At 37.9% G+C, this 16,065-nt stretch overlaps 1 protein-coding gene across 3 annotated transcripts in view; it reads right to left on the bottom strand.

Moving 5' to 3' along the window:
• The window catches only part of LOC109687195 (TRPM8 channel-associated factor 1), a 45,307-nt gene extending 33,737 nt beyond the window's left edge, over nt 1-11,570 (bottom strand). The window contains exon 1 of one of the 3 annotated variants that reach the window (XM_074061431.1): nt 11,418-11,570. The gene's annotated coding sequence lies outside the window, so the exon portion shown is untranslated. The remainder of the gene's footprint in view (nt 1-11,417) is intronic. The other 2 variants (XM_074061436.1, XM_074061445.1) reach the window with 2 other exon arrangements.
• Between the last annotated feature and the right edge of the window lie 4,495 nt (nt 11,571-16,065).

Genomic DNA, 16,065 nt, shown 5'->3' with positions numbered 1-16,065 from the left:
CTTCCAGGCTGCCATGAGGGAGGAGCTTTCTCCCTCCATATGCCCTTCCACCCTGGTGTTTCAGCTTTGCCTCAGGCTCACAGCAAAGGAGTAAGCTCACCAAGGAAACCCCTGAAACTGTGCATTAAATCAAACTCTTCTTCATTTAAATAGTACCACTCAGGCATTTGTCATAGCAACAATAACAACAAAAACCTGACCAACACATTCATAAATTTAAAAAAAGTAAAACTAACTTTTGAGATTGAAACTCAGAATGATACTTACCCTTAAGCAAGATAGTGACTAGTCCATATAGACTTCAAGATTATTGCTGGTGGTTTTTGTTTGTTTGTTTTGTTTGTAAATAAATTGAGGTACTGATTCAAAAGTTTGTAAAAATTCATAAAGCTGTACATTTATGATTTATTGATGTTTGAATTCCCACACAGATGTCACAAGTTAATAAGCGGTTAAATAGTATTTTAGTTCTAGATAATCTTAATCAAACTACTGATGAAACTATATAAGATAATAAAAGAATCAAGGGGGTGATATGAAAAGAAGGAATTTGCAAAGCCAAAACCAAATTAAAACCAAGAAGAAGAGAAGCAAGCACGATAACTAGCTTTCATCATGGTGTTCTGCAAAACCCTGGAGAATGCAGGGGGAGTGACTCTATGGAGTTAATAGCCCAGGATATTGAGACCAGGCTCATACATGATTTAAAAGGACACCTCTGCATAAATTCAGCCATTAAAGGGATACTCCGACAAGGTAAGGTAAATAAGAAATAAATTGCTCAACACAGAAGAAATCAGTGCAACTTGCCTGTCTTAACCTTGCTGGAGGGTAAAGGGAGGAAAAAAATCTGTGAGAATCACTAACTAACCACAAGTAAGTTACCTATACAGGTTTACAATCTGAATCCATACTACTTCTATGGATTGAAAAACCCTAAACAAATAATTTAACTTGAAACATTTCTACAGAAAAGTGACAGGAGCAGTTCACATCAGTAATTATAAAAATCAAACAACATTCAGGACACAAAGTTTTATGAATGAGAATCATCCCAAACATAAGATATCAGAATCAGGCAAAATTCAGCTATTAGAATTTCTAGCATAAAATATAAAATAACATGTTTAACACATTTGGGAAATAAAACAGAAAATTAGAAACTTGAACGGTAAATACATACATTTATGAACTTTTCAAACAGTACAAGAAATAAAAAAATACAATAGCTAAAGCAGAATCATTCAAAATGAAAACTCATTGGAGAGATTAAATAAACAGAAGATTAAATAACTCATTATTCAGTCTAAAAACTGAAAAAGAATGAAAAGTATGAACAAACATAGAAGATATGGAGAGTACAGTAAAAATATATGACATATGTCTGACCTGATCTCTAACTCAATATAAAAGAAAAAGTATAGAAGAATTATTATTGGCAAAAATAATTACTAAAAATTTTCTTGAAAAAACCCTAATCCTCAGATGAAGGAAGCCTAACAAACTGAAACACAATAAATTTTAAAAAGTACTTTTTTAGGTATGTCACAGTGAACTCAAGAACAGAGGACACTAACATTGGGGTTAGAAACAGAAGTAGTCCTAAGAGAAGAAAAGAAGAGTTCACCTACAAATAATTGATGGCTATACTTCCCACTGCCTTTTTAGCAGAAAGAAAAGACAATAAGATAATATTTTAAACATAAATGAGAAAATAAAAATTCAGCAATCTGGAATTCCATATCCAGCAAACTATTTTATTATGTTTAATAAATGCCATTTTCAAACCAACAACTACTGATAATTTATCAAAAGACCTGCATTGAAGGCAATTCTAAAGGATGTATCTTAAGAAAGAAGATGATCTGAGATAAATAATCTGAGATGTAACACATGATGGTGAGAGACTTCCAGTTCAATCCTTCTCAGAGGATAAAACCTGGAAAAATATAGGAAGCAACTGAAGTCTCTGAAAAGCAAACAATTACAGACTTTTGATGAGGTCTTGAGGACTCATAAGCCTCGAGAGACAAAACACAGGCATGATCTCCACGTTTCACCTTGACCTTTTCTTTTCTGGACATTTTCCATTCATAGTACAGAGTAGTTGAGGCTAAACAGAAAGTGCTAATCTTACTAGTTTAAAACTAGCAAATCAAGAGGAACTACACAGGAAATTTCTCAGACATGAAGAAATCCCAGAGAAATGACCTAAAAATCTTTGTACAAATTTATGTTATGCTATTGAGTGATGCCAATGCTATGCACAAGAAGATATCCCAAGATGTCTTTCAAGAAATAGTGCCCCAAAGACTAAACAATTAAGAATTCCTTTCAGTAGCTGTACTGTTCTGAGAACATAGTAATGAGGCTTACGTTCTTGTATACACAGTTGACACTTAAGAAAATTCATGACATAGGAGTAAACTATTTTAAAGTTTTGCTTTAGAATAGGTAAAAGTAATAACTCAAGGCAGATTGTAATAAGCCAACAAGGCAAATTGTAATATGTATAATAACCATTAAAATAATAAAAATTTTAAGATTTCAAAAAACAATATAGACAAAAAGTAAAATGGTTGATTTAAAGGAAAGCAAGAAAAAAAAAACAAAGATATTGAATGAAGAGAAAATAATGTGCAACTTAACAAATTAGGCCTAATTGTAATGGACTACATGTTTGGGGTCCTCCAAAATTCATATGCTGAAACCTTAACATCCAGAGGAAGCAGAGTTGTTGGGAGGCAGAGACTTAGGTTTAGACGATGTCTAAGAGTGGAGCACCTGTGATTGGAGTAGTGTCCTTATAAGAGAAAGAGACTGAAAATTTCTCTCCTGGCCATGTGGAGATAAGCAGTGAGAAAGTGGCTGTCAACCAACCAGGAAGCTGGCCTTCACCAGACACGGATCTGTTGGCATTTTTATTTTGAATCTCCCAGCCTCCAGAATCATAAGAAATAAATGTCCATGTTTTAGGCTATCCGTTCTATGGCTTCTTTGTTATAGTAGACTGAACTGACTAAGACACCAAATAATCAACAATCTAATTAAATGCAAATGGATTAAAAATTCTCTTTAAAAAAGAAATACTCTAAATATAAAAGGTGTTATAAAATGTCCCCCAAAGGCTCATATGGTAAAGGCTTATTCCTTAGAGTGCTGTTGGGAGACAGTGGAAACTTTAAGGGGTGAGGCCTAGTGGGAGGCTTCTGTCACTGTGGGAAGGGGACAATGGAACCCATGCCCTTCCTCTTTCTATTTCTTATCCTGGCTATGTGGTGAAGGGCTTTGCTCTTCTACATGATGTCTGATGTGCTGCCTTGCCTTACCATAGACCCAAAAGTTACGAGTTTAATCAATCATGGACTGAAACCTTCAACGCCGTGAGTCAAAACTTTTTTCTTTATAAGTTGATTATCTCAAGCCTGTAACTCCATCTATGTGGGAGCCATAGATAGGAGGTCGCAGTTTGAAGCTGGCCCAGGCCAGAAAGCATGAGTTCCTATTTGTAAAAAAATGCAAAAGAGCAAAGGACATGGCTCAAGTGGTAGAGCACATGAGCACAAGGTCCTGGGTTCAAACTACAGTACCACCAAAAAAATTTAAAAAGTATGCGTTATGGTGACAAAAGATGACCAATAACAAAAAGGGAAAGGTTGGAAAAATACACTATGCAAATAATAACCAAAAGCTAGTCCATGAGACTACATTAATAGCAGGTAAACATTACTGCAACAAGTGCTACTGGATAGCGATAAAAAATACTTCATAATGATACAAGGATTAATTCCATAAATCAACAGGACAATCCTAAATTTGTATCCTTACTAACATAATTCAAAGTTTAGAGTAATAAAAGAAGTAATTGATGAATTCACAAATATAGTTGAAGATTTAAATACATGTTTCTTGGTATTCTCATAAAACAAGTGTAAAAATCAGTGAGAAGATAAATGATTCCACTAACATAATTAATGACTTTGACCCTACGAATATATATGGTGCATATACATATTAAACCACACACTACATAATCTAAGGGCAAAATAAACATTTTCCCCAAAAGATCATATATTGGGAATAGAGAAGTCTCAAGAAATTCAAAAATTTGCATCATAATAGGATTAAAATAGAAATAAATAATAATAATTAAAAAATTCCCACGTGTTTAGAAATTAAAGAATATATTTCTAAACAACCCTTGAATCAGAGAAGAAACCAAGTGACACAGAAGAATATAAAATATAAAATATCTATTAAAGAAATTTACTCAAAATAAAAACATTCCCAAAAAAGATCCAGACCCAGAAGGATTTCTGAAATAACTTTCAAAACATGGGAAACAAATATAATACTAATATCATAAAAATATTCAAGAGAAGAATTTCTTGCATAATTTTGACACCAAAATCTGGTATGTACAATACAAGAACAAAAACTAGAGACTGATATTTCTCAATAAGCATAGAATCAATAATCCTAATCAAACTATTAGCAAATAAACATGTTCAAAAGTCCCAGACAAAATAACAGCAACTCAAATTCAGTGATACACAAAAGGAATGGAGTCTAAAACAAATTCATATTTATACAGTTACCTGATTTACAATAAAGTACCTAATATAATGCAATAGTGTCCAGATACCTGTTTAATTAAAAAAAAACTTGATTGATTAGGTACTGTGTGGAAGAAATGAACGGTGACCTATATATCAGATCATACACAAAAAGTAATTTGAGATAAAATACAAGCTTAAATATGAATAATAAAACAACTAATCTTTGAGTAAATTTCACTAGGTAGGCAAAATTTTTTCTTAAATAGGACTCAATTCTTAAAACTAAGTGTTTTTGATTTAGCTATAAAATTGATATCATGAAATTAAGTAAGTTAATCAGATATTCTTATTAGAAGAAATCATTAATTAAATGAAAAGGTAAGTCACAGTTTGGAAAAGGATATCTGCAATTCATCAATATGCCAAAGAATGAGCATGAGTATCTAAAGTATAATTTAAAAACTCTCTCAAAACTGATTGAAAAGCCTAGCCTCAAATGGACAAAAAGTGTGAGCATGCTCTTCATGACTGACGATATTCAAATAGCCAGTAGAGAAAATGAAAAGATGCTTCATGTAATTAGTCATCATAACAATGTATAACCTCCATAAGACATCTATATCCACTGAGGATGGCTAAAAGTAATTAATGTGACAATATCTATAGTTGACAAGGATCTGAAGCTACTGGAACTTACATTTCTGGTGAGTAGGCAAACTGTGATAGCCATTTTCAAAACTGTTGGCAATTATCTACTCAGTCTTTTTAGATGTATGTCTAATAGAAATGAGTGTTTATTCCAAAGAAACTTTGATTTACTGTCTAAATAAACTAAAAATTTAAAACAAAAGTATTAATAAGTACCCCTAACATAGGATCCCCACATTATGACATATTAATAAAGCAAAAATATACAGATCTGCAATGAGAAATTGCCAAACCCATCAACGTACTGGGGAATTTTCACATACCTATTTCTGTAAGTGATAGTTCTAGAAGACAAAATATTGACAAAAAAAAGTACTATTGGATTGTAAATCTAATGCACTTATTTAAAAGTATAATAGAACATCATATAATGAGACACTACACATTCTTTTCAAGTATGAAAAGAAAACAAAGTTTTAAAGCCAGCTTCAATAAATTCAAAGGAATTGCTTTCAAGTATACTTTGACTCCAATATAAATTAGTTAGGCTACATTTTCAACAAGATAACAAAAGAAACTTCATTTGGTCAAAGAAATTAAAAGGCGCATTTCTAAAAGAAATTCATGGCTCAAACAAAAGCAATGATGTTGATTATAAACACTTAAAGCTGCATAATAAAAATATTCATCTCAAAACTTTTGGGATCTAGCTAAAAAGCATTGACCAAACTTTCAAACCTTATGTAGGAAGAAAAGGCCAAAATTAATGAGCTAAGTATATAATGTAAGAGCTTAAAAATGCAAAGAAAGAAGGAAGTAGTAAAATAAGTATATACCAATGAGAAAAAATACAAAGTTATATATGTATGCATATGTATACAAAAGCAAAGAAAGTAGATCAAGTTCTGTGAAAATTAATCAAAGCAAAAAAGTGAAAGAAAATATGTACATATAGTTAATGAAAAGAGTCATAGCAAGAAGATAATGGAAAGATTTAAACGGATAATGACAGGAGATTATGAACAATTTTATTCTGTTAATTGTGAAGAATATTTTGCATATAGTAAACACACACACATAGCTACATGCACATACAAAATTTGCCAAAATTGACTATGTAAGAAAACTTAACTGGTCTAATAATCATTAATGTAATTGAACCAATAAGTTTAAAATCTCCAGTCCTTGTGACACAGGTTACTCCAGAGGCACCTGCACATCCATGTTTATTGCGGCACTATTCACAATAGCCAAGTTATGGAAACAGCCAAGATGCCCCACCACTGACAAATGGATTAAGAAAATGTGGTATCTATACACAATGGAATTTTATGCAGCCATGAAGAAGAACGAAATGTTATCATTTACTGGTAAATGGATGGAATTGGAGAACATCATTCTGAGTGAGGTTAGCCTGGCCCAAAAGACCAAAAATCATATGTTCTCCCTCATATGTAAACATTAGATCAAGGGCAAACACAACAAGGGGATTGGACTATGAGCACATGATAAAAGCGAGAGCACACAGGAAGGGGTGAGGATAGGTAAGACACCTAAAAAACTAGCTAGCATTTGTTGTCCTTAACTCAGAGAAACTAAAGCAGATACCTTAAAAGCAACTGAGGCCAATAGGAGAAGAGGACCAGGAACTAGAGAAAAGGTTAGATCAAAAAGAATTAACCTAGAAGGTAACACACATGCACAGGAAATCAATGTGAGTCAATGCCCTGTATAGCTATCCTTATCTCAACTAGCAAAAACCCTTGTTCCTTCCTATTATTGCTTATACTCTCTCTTCAACAAAATTAGAAATAAGGGCAAAATAGTTTCTGCTGGGTATTGAGGGGGGGGAGAGGGAGGGGGCGGAGTGGGTGGTAAGGGAGGGGGTGGGGGCAGGCGGGAGAAATGACTCAAGCCTTGTATGCACATATGAATAATAAAACAAAAAAAATTTAAAAAATAAAATCTCCAGTCCTGGAGGGTTTGCAGGTTATTTGAAGAAGTATTCAAGGACCAGATAAATTCTATTCTTGTACAAATTCTTCCATAAAATACCAAATGAAAGAATTCTACACATGTTGTTTTATGACTATACCCATACTAGTGAGATAGTTTAGAGAAGAATAATTAGAGACTAACATCAACTCACACAGTTAGATGCAAATATATGTTTGTCTTTATAACGATATCTACACATAAAAGTTATTAAATATATAACACAGAGGCTTTATTCTAAGAAACAAACTGGTTTACTGTTAGAACTTAAATGCTATGCTTTGACATATTAATATATTTAAAGGAAAACATTATTATTTACTTTCAATAGCTACAGAAGCTTTTGATAAGATATCCACTCATGATAAAAGTGCTTGCTGAAAGACAAAATGAACTTCCTTCTCATGGAAAACACATAATTTACAAAATATCTATAGAAAATGCTATGTTTAAAGTCTATATGGTAAAATATTTTTCTTTGTTAAATCCCTTGTCTTCTTTTATTTAGGATCATACTAGGGGTCCCAGCCAATACAGTAAGACAAGAAAAAAGAAATTAAAGGTGTAAGAACTTAAAAAGAAGAAAAAAATTGTCATTACTTTCAGATAATATAATTGCCTATGTAGAAAATATGCAAGAATCTACAGGTAAATTTGGAATGTTTAATTCTATCAAATTTAATGACAAATAATATATAAGAGGCAATCAGATTCCTATGCCAGCAAAAATAAGCTATTAGTTTTATAAAAAAAATTTACAATAACAGTATAAATGTAATACACTTAAAGATCAATTCAACAAAAAACAAGTAAAAGGAAAACAATGAAAATAGTTCAAAACATTAAAGATGACCTAAGTAAATAGCATCATATACTAAGTTCACAGATAGGATGACTCAGTATCTTCAAGAAATCATTTCTTCCCAGGTTGTTTACAGAGCACTATATTTGAATGTGTCCCCAAAACCATGTGTTGGAAATTTAATCTCCAATATAACAGTGTTGAAAAGTGAGGTCTAATAAAAGGTGAAATGAAAGAACCAATGCCATTATCATAGGAGTGGGTTTGCTATAAAAGAGCAAGCAACTTGAAGTACCTTTTGCTCTCTCATTCTCTCGTTGCCATTTTGCCATAGGATGAGGCAATAATGCCCTCAGCAGATGTTGGCCCCTGTATCTTAGATTTCTGTTCCTCCAGAACTGTGAGCCAATAAATGTCTTCATTATAAACTACCCAGACTAAGATATTCTATTACTGTAGCACAAAAGGAGACTGGGTCATAGAGTTAATGCAGTATCAATGAAAATTCCAACATGTTTATTTCCTTGCTTGTTTTTGGTTTGGAGAAATTGAAACATTTATTTAGATATTTATATGGAGGGTCAAAGTTCCAAGAAATACTCTTGAAAAAGAATAAACAGGTGGCTGACGTTTTCCTACCAGATTTCAGGCCTTATTTAAAAGCTACAGTAGTTAAAATTATTTAGTACTGGTGCATTGTTAGATAATGAGAATAGGAGCTTAAATTCACATACATGTAGAATCCTTGATTTGTGCAGATCACAGGTTCTTCAATGGCTGAGTATCCATACAGAATAAACAATATAAAAATCAATTACCAGGTAGAGTAAGATGACTTACCAAATGCAAATCCATTAGCAGCCATTAGAAGCCATTGAAGACAATATAGTAAAATTAATTTATGATCTTAAAGACACAATTCTCAAACAAGACAAATTATCAAAGAAAGTACTGGTAGCTTGAAATTAAAATTCCTAACATACGCTCATTGAGACAGATACAGAAAGAGAAAACCTCAGAAGCAAACTGGAAGCAGAGATTTGCAGTACATATAGCTAGTAAAGGACTGGTTTGTATCCAGGTTATATAAAGAAAGCACTCCAGTGAGTCAATGTGAAAAAGACAAACAATTTAATATGAACATGAGTGTAAAACCGGAAATAGAAATTCAGACAGAAAACACCATACTTGGTCAACCCATATAAAAGATAGCCAGCCTCTTTAATTGTGTGGAAATGCTAATTAAAATCACAGTGGAATGCTATTTCATACCTGCTAGATTGACTGAAAAGAAAATTTGACAAGACCAAATTATGGTAAGAATATAGAGCAGCAAGGCTCTCATCCCTTGCTGGATGGAGCACAAACTGGTTCAACACTGGAAGCAGCTTGGAAATGACCTAATGACCTAATGAAATCCAATATGCACACTTTATTTTAAACAGGAGGAAAAATTTATTTTGGGTCATACATACAAATCTTCTAACCCAGTAATTCTATTTTATTTTCACACTCTAAGGAAACTCCTGCACACATGTACATGAAAGTTAGAGACCACCATTATCAAAGGCTAGCTCAGCTTTTAAAATGGTCCTGGAGTCACTCCCTTGGGTGCTTATGCCCTTGTGAAATCCCTTCCTAGTGATTCAAGTCTACTGAACAAAAAATGACAAAAATGATGGTATGTTGCTTTTGAGATTAGGCGACAAAAAGAGTCTGGTTTCTGTCTTTCTCTCTGGGAGCCTTCACTCTGGGGAACAGCAAGCTGCCATGTTGTGGTGGGCCTCTCTAAAGGGCCTTATGGGAAAGCCCTGTGACTGGATGTGTCCAGCTGAAGTCAGGGAGGCCCCAAAGCCTACCATAGCCCCATGAGTCAGCTTGGAAGAAGTCCCCAGCCCCCACTCCTGGCCTGGAGATGACTGGCTGGAGCCAACACCTTGATTCCTTAACTACAGCCTGTGACAACCTTGGGTCAGAAGCACAACTAATCCACCACTGGATTTCAGATCTGCAAAACCATGAGATAGCAGTGAGATAACAGGGTTTGTTTTGCTTGGCTTGTTTTATCATTAAAATTTTTTTTTTGTTTTTTTTGGCTTTAAGCTGCTAGATGTTGGGAAAATTTGTCATGTAGCTGTAGACAAATAATATGCCTCCCAAACTGGAAACAATCCAAATGTCCATCTGCAGCAGAATGAGTCAATTATAGTATATTAAAACACAAACAATGTAAATGAAAGAAGTGTCGACAAGAATGAATCTCAAATATTTAAGTATATACAGGATAATATTCATAATATGAAAATAAAAATGAGGAAAACCAACACATATATATGTTTTTGGAATATACACGAGAATGTAAAACTATAAAGAAAAGCAAGGGAATGATTAAAACAAAAATCGTGACAGATGTCATGTCTTCCGGAAGGCAGAGGGGGCGGTCCCTCTTCCCCAAAGGTACTGCAAAACCCTATTTCTTGATCTGTAATTTGTCAGGCATTCATTTCATTATTCTTCAGCCTGTTCATAGATGCATACTGTTTTGCATTTTTTAAAGAAAAAGAAAAAGAAAGCAAAGTGTAGAAATGCAATCAATTGGCAAATAGTTTGGAGGAGGAAAGGATGGACAGACGGCTGGCTGCTCAGCCTGTAGACAGAGACATTCTGTTCTTTATGTCTAGTTACAGCTGTGCTTCTTCCAAGTTTCGATGATTTTCCAATTGGCAAAGATCTTTTTTCTCCTATACTGTCCTTAAGGCCTTCTCCCTCCCTGCGTTGCAGGTTGGGCCAACTCAGCGGCCAGCTGTGGGCTGTTTATCTGGGAACTGTATACTCCAGCACTTGCTGCTTGGGACGGAACACATTCCAAGCTAATGTTCTCCCGTGCACCCACTCTCAGCACCACCCTACCCGCATCTCCCTCCCCCAGTGCAAACACACTCAGAGCTCTGGGTGCCCACAGCACTGAGGGGAGAAGAATTTTACCTGGGTGTGGGGGAAGGGGCTAAGCAGAGAGCAGCTACCCTATAAGAGTTCAGTATCAAGCCTTTCGCAGGTGAGATAACATAGCATCCTCTGATCAAATCCCAATGGCTCCTTGAGGAGCACAAAACAAACCACAAGGAAAAAAGGGCCGTCCGCATCCAGGCTAGCAGAAAGGCGTAACAATGCAGCGAGAATGAAGTAGATATCAAGCTGCGGTAGAAATCAGGAAAGGGACAGAAAAGAAGGCGACCTCCGTAGAACATCTCTGCCACCCTCGGGCACTCACAGAGCCCCACACCGATCTCCACCCTCTCCCTGGACATTCACATCTCGCCCCTCTCTGCACCCGGGGCACCCCTCCCTCCGGGCTGTGGCCTTTGTCACTGCGGGCCTTTCCAGGTCTAGACCCCACTGCTGTCCCCACTCACCCTTTGCCCCGCTAGTCCCTGCAGCGCGGGTTCGGGGCAGGAAAGACCAGCTAGGAGGGAGCACCAGTGGTTCCCAAGGGAAGAAGGAGCTTCTCACCCTAGAAGGGGCTGCGGGCGGTGGAGTCCAGGCGGGGGGACTGGGTCTGAGGCTGAGAAGGGGGTGGGGGCGAGAAAGGGGCGGTGTCGGGATCCGATTGGCTATCCCGGGATGTGGGCGGAGTTCGGCCGGGGTGCCAGACTGCAGAGGCCCTGCTTTGTGTCAGTTTCTGCCCGGGATGTCTGCGGCCCCAGATCTAGGATGGAAATCCAGAAGGCCTTCCTCCACCTCCGAGGGTGCAGCGGGGCGATTAGTTGTGTGGGTTTTTATTTTAATCCATACCACTGTGAGCAGATTTTTATAAAAAATAGTACACGACTGTTGACTCCACGGCAAATGCACATATGTATTTTCATTTAAAAAATCAAGTTGCCCTAAAATGGAGACTGTGATTACATTTTTATAAAGAAACACTTTTTTCTGTGCTTAAATAAGAGGTAGGTCTAATAGTGAAGAAGTTAGCTATTTATTCTTAAATTCACAGCCCCTGAATTGGCCTAAAACAGTGCATACAATTGTGTTATAAGTTTAGCAAAGCAGTGAGGTATTTAAAGGTTGAAAGGTGAATCTGGTACAAAGCGTGGACTTTGAAGTTGCCATATGCTCTATTTCCAAGCTGGGGAGTGTATGAATTTGTTATGGCTACTGTAACAAATCACCACATATTTACATCACAACAAAGTTGGTATCACACAGTTCTGTACATAACAAGTCCAGCACAGGTCTCAGTGGGTCATCAAGGTGGAGGCAGACCTGTATTCCTCCCTAGAAGTTCTAGGGGAGAATTTATTGTTCACTTCTCCATTTTTCAGAATCTGCCTGACTTGGCACCCTTTCCTTCATCTTCGAGCCACAAGCTCATCACTCCAACTTTGGCGTGTGGTGGGAATCTCCTGTCACCCTCTGTTACCTAGAAGGATCTTGGGCCTATCCAGGTGATCCAGACTAATCTCTCAGCTCAAGGTCAGTTCAGAAGCATCCTTAATTTTTCCTTGCCTTGTAACATTGCATATTCATCAATTCCGAAAGTCAGGGTCATGTTTCTGCCTATCACAGAGAGTTTGCTGGCCCCTGTCTCCTTGTCCTCATGTACATCCTGACTGGTGATCATCTCTACTCACAGGATTGTGATGAGAATTAAATGTCTTAATATAGGTAAAGCATTTAAGCAGTACCTGGCACATGGCAAACACTGAATGTCCCCTATGAACAGAGATGAACAGATCTTTCTAGATTGCTCCACGAGTCTCTTCAGTGGCTCACTGTACTACAAGTCTGAATTATAGGTCACCTCACAGTCACTGCTGGTTCTGTCTTTCTTCAAGGGACTGACATCTCTGTCAACAGCAAACCTTTCCCATTCTCTTTTGAGTGTGACCTGATCCCTTTCTGCCCTGAATCCAACAGGCCTTTTCCCCCAATTCAAAGTCCTGCTTCATTTTTAATAGTTACTTCCCTCAGGTAATTTTGCTCACCTTCTGTCATTTGTGTTGTTCATCTTCCTCTCTTAGATAATTTGGTGCCTTACAGGTAGAAAGTGTAGTGGGAGAAGATTTTATCAACAAAATACTTGTCTTTTCCACTTACCACTTAAAAGTCTGCTGCTTTTCAGAATTGTAACACAGGAGATAATGTGTAAGAAAGGTCTTTCTCAACTCCCAGGGCTGTCAGTAGGAAGTTTGGAGCCTGGACTGGCTTCCATCTCCCCTGCTTTCTTGCCAGGCCCAGAGCCAGTCAGTAAAGAGCTTGTGGGTGATGTGAAAGGAGGAATGGATCCTGGGGAGAGAGAGGAGGCCTGCGCCATGAGTCTGGAAGAAGGAGGGAGGAGGAAATGCTGTACTGGGCTTGGCAGGGGCCTTGCTGGCAGAGGACAGTGTAGTCTGTGGGTGCTCACTCATGGATGCTCACTTGTGGTTGGGGAAGGTTCACAAGCCACACTGGCTTTATCAAACCTCCCACCTGCCACTACACACCAAACACACACACACACACACACACACACACACACACACACACACACACACACACACACACACATATATGCATGGCATGAGCCCTCTAGAGTAGAGGCCTGCCCAGTGATTTCAGGCAGGGATTTTGTATGGAAAGAACACTTCTGAATTTCAAGGTCACACTCCAACTCTGCCTGTGTGAACCATTTCTGCTGCTTGCATTTTGGTGTTCCTTTCTCTACAGAAAAAAAGACTGGATGAGACATTTTAGTCTGAGACTCTGTGGCCAATTGCACAGCAAAAACAACTAAAAATGGTGATGTATGTATCTGGGGAGAGAGGAGCCAGCCAGCAGGCATGTGTCCTGATGTTTATCAGCATCTGAGAGGAGGAGGGGAATGACATGAGAGAAATGCAGTTGTCTTGGCAGAGAAAATGACAGAGAGGAGAGAGAGAGAGAGATCAGCTGCAAGGAGCCCCAGGTCTGTTGAACTGTGGGCAATTCTTAAACACCCATCTACATCTATAGGTCTCCTCCCACACTTCGTTCAGCTAGCTCACTTCTAGAAACCTTTGAGAAGCAAGCTACATCCTCTGACCCTGAGCCAGATTGTTACGGGAGTTCTGAGGGAGATTAGACTCCAAGGAAGTGAGGAGAGGACCACAGCTTGGAAAACCAAAGAGTAAATGAGGCCAGGGCAAAGAGTCTCATGGCTGTTCATGTTCCCCTGCAACTCATGCTGGATTGGGATGCCAAGAATGTTCGGGTTTGGTGACCTGAGGTAACTGCACTTCCTAGAACGCTGCCATGAAAAAGAGTGTGTGACACTCACAGGAAATCAATGTGAGTCAATGCCCTGTATAGCTATCCTTATCTCAACCAGCAAAACCCCTTGTTCCTTCCTATTATTGCTTATACTCTCTCTACAACAAAATTAGAGTTAAGGGCAAAATAGTTTCTGCTGGGTATTGAGGGGGGGAGCGGGAGGGGGTGGAGTGGGTGGTAAGGGAGGGGGTGGGGGCAGGGGGGAGAAATGAACCAAGCCTTGTATGCACATATGAATAATAAAAGAAAAATGAAAAAAAAATTAAAAAAAATAAAAAACAAACAAACAAACAACAAAAAAAAAAGAAAAAGAGTGTGTGAGAATAGTGGTGGTGGTGGTGGTAGGGGAGACAAATCAATAGACAGAGATAGAGATTAAAGACCTATCTGGCCTCTTCCTCCTGGGGAGGGTTGGGGATGAATTCTAGAGCCACCTTTGGTGACCTGCCTGTATGTGTAGTCTGCAAGCCCCTCCCAGTTTTAAGAAATTTGCAGTTTGTAGTCTCGCCTACAGTTTAGGAACTCTGTACCTGGACCCTCTTGAAAATGCTGTAAGGGAATTTTTCCAGCTATGAACTAAATTTTGCAGTGCGGTTCATTTTCCATCCCTTACCTCTCAGGTAGCTAAGATTTGAAAATTTTTGCCTCAGTTATTTTACTAATGAGGGAAGCAAAGTGTAAGGTCAACTTCCCAAATGTGTGATCAATATAGTCACACAGGGCACCATACTCAGGAAGTCCCATACCTAGGACTCCAAGCTCAGTTTACTCCTCTGCTGGTATCATCTAGAAAATTCTAATAAGTTATGAACAAGAGGCTCTATGTTAATTTTGCGGTAGGCTCTCCAATTATGCAGCTGTTCCTGCCAACATCCTGGAGAAGGTAGGCTTTAATCAAACCCTGAGCCACTAAATAGGTTATTAAAGGAGCTAAGACAGGGAGGTGAGAGAGAGAGAGAACCTTGGAAAACCAGCAAGGCAGAGAGAAGAGAATTCAGAGATGAAGAATGAGGTTTGTGGCCCCTAGGAGAATGGTAACAGGCATGTCTTGTGGTACCCCAAGGGGCTGGCAGACCTCAGAAGGAATGGTGTAGACTATGGTAGAATTTTCTGTTAACTCAGTGGGATAAAATTTCAGCATCAGAATTAAGTTGCTATAAGAAAAATAACAAAATCATTTTTGTTTTATTCATGCCAACTTTTCAGCTGAGAGTAATACATACTGCATGAAGAAGCAGAAAGACTTTTCCAAATTTACCTACAAGACTTGTTATGAACCATGGTCTAGGTGTGGTCCCTAGCCCTGTGTTTAGTCTAAATCTTTTTAATTTTCAGCACTTAAGAAATCAGAAGGCTTTACATAGGGATCCAAACTCCCAGCTTTTCTTGAATCCTCTGAAAATGGAGGACCAGAGGACCTGCATTTTCATGGCACAACAATCAAAGGCTTGCTTTAGAAGAGTATTCTATTTATCACGCTCTGCAGAACCTCCTAACAGTCACACTAGGCCCTCTTCACTCATTTACATTACTGTCTGACCTTTGTAGCTGTTTGAATTTATAGCGATGTCCCACATACTATCCTCCTGGAGGGGCGAAAGGGATTCCTGCAGTGTGGCAACTTGAGTTGAGAAAGGGAAGGCAGAGTCACAAGAACACTTGATACACCTTTTGGGGACTCCCCCCTGAAAGAAGTTTATAGATCAGGGATTGTGTGTCTCTGTGGGCTTTTAACATTAGAGGTTCTCCTTGGCAGGTGCTCACACTACAGTC

The sequence above is a fragment of the Castor canadensis genome, chromosome 2, assembly GCF_047511655.1.
Source record: "Castor canadensis chromosome 2, mCasCan1.hap1v2, whole genome shotgun sequence".
Classification (NCBI taxonomy): Eukaryota; Metazoa; Chordata; class Mammalia; order Rodentia; family Castoridae; genus Castor; species Castor canadensis.
Note: the sequence above shows the minus strand (reverse complement) of the source record. Positions and strands in the feature narration are given on the sequence as shown.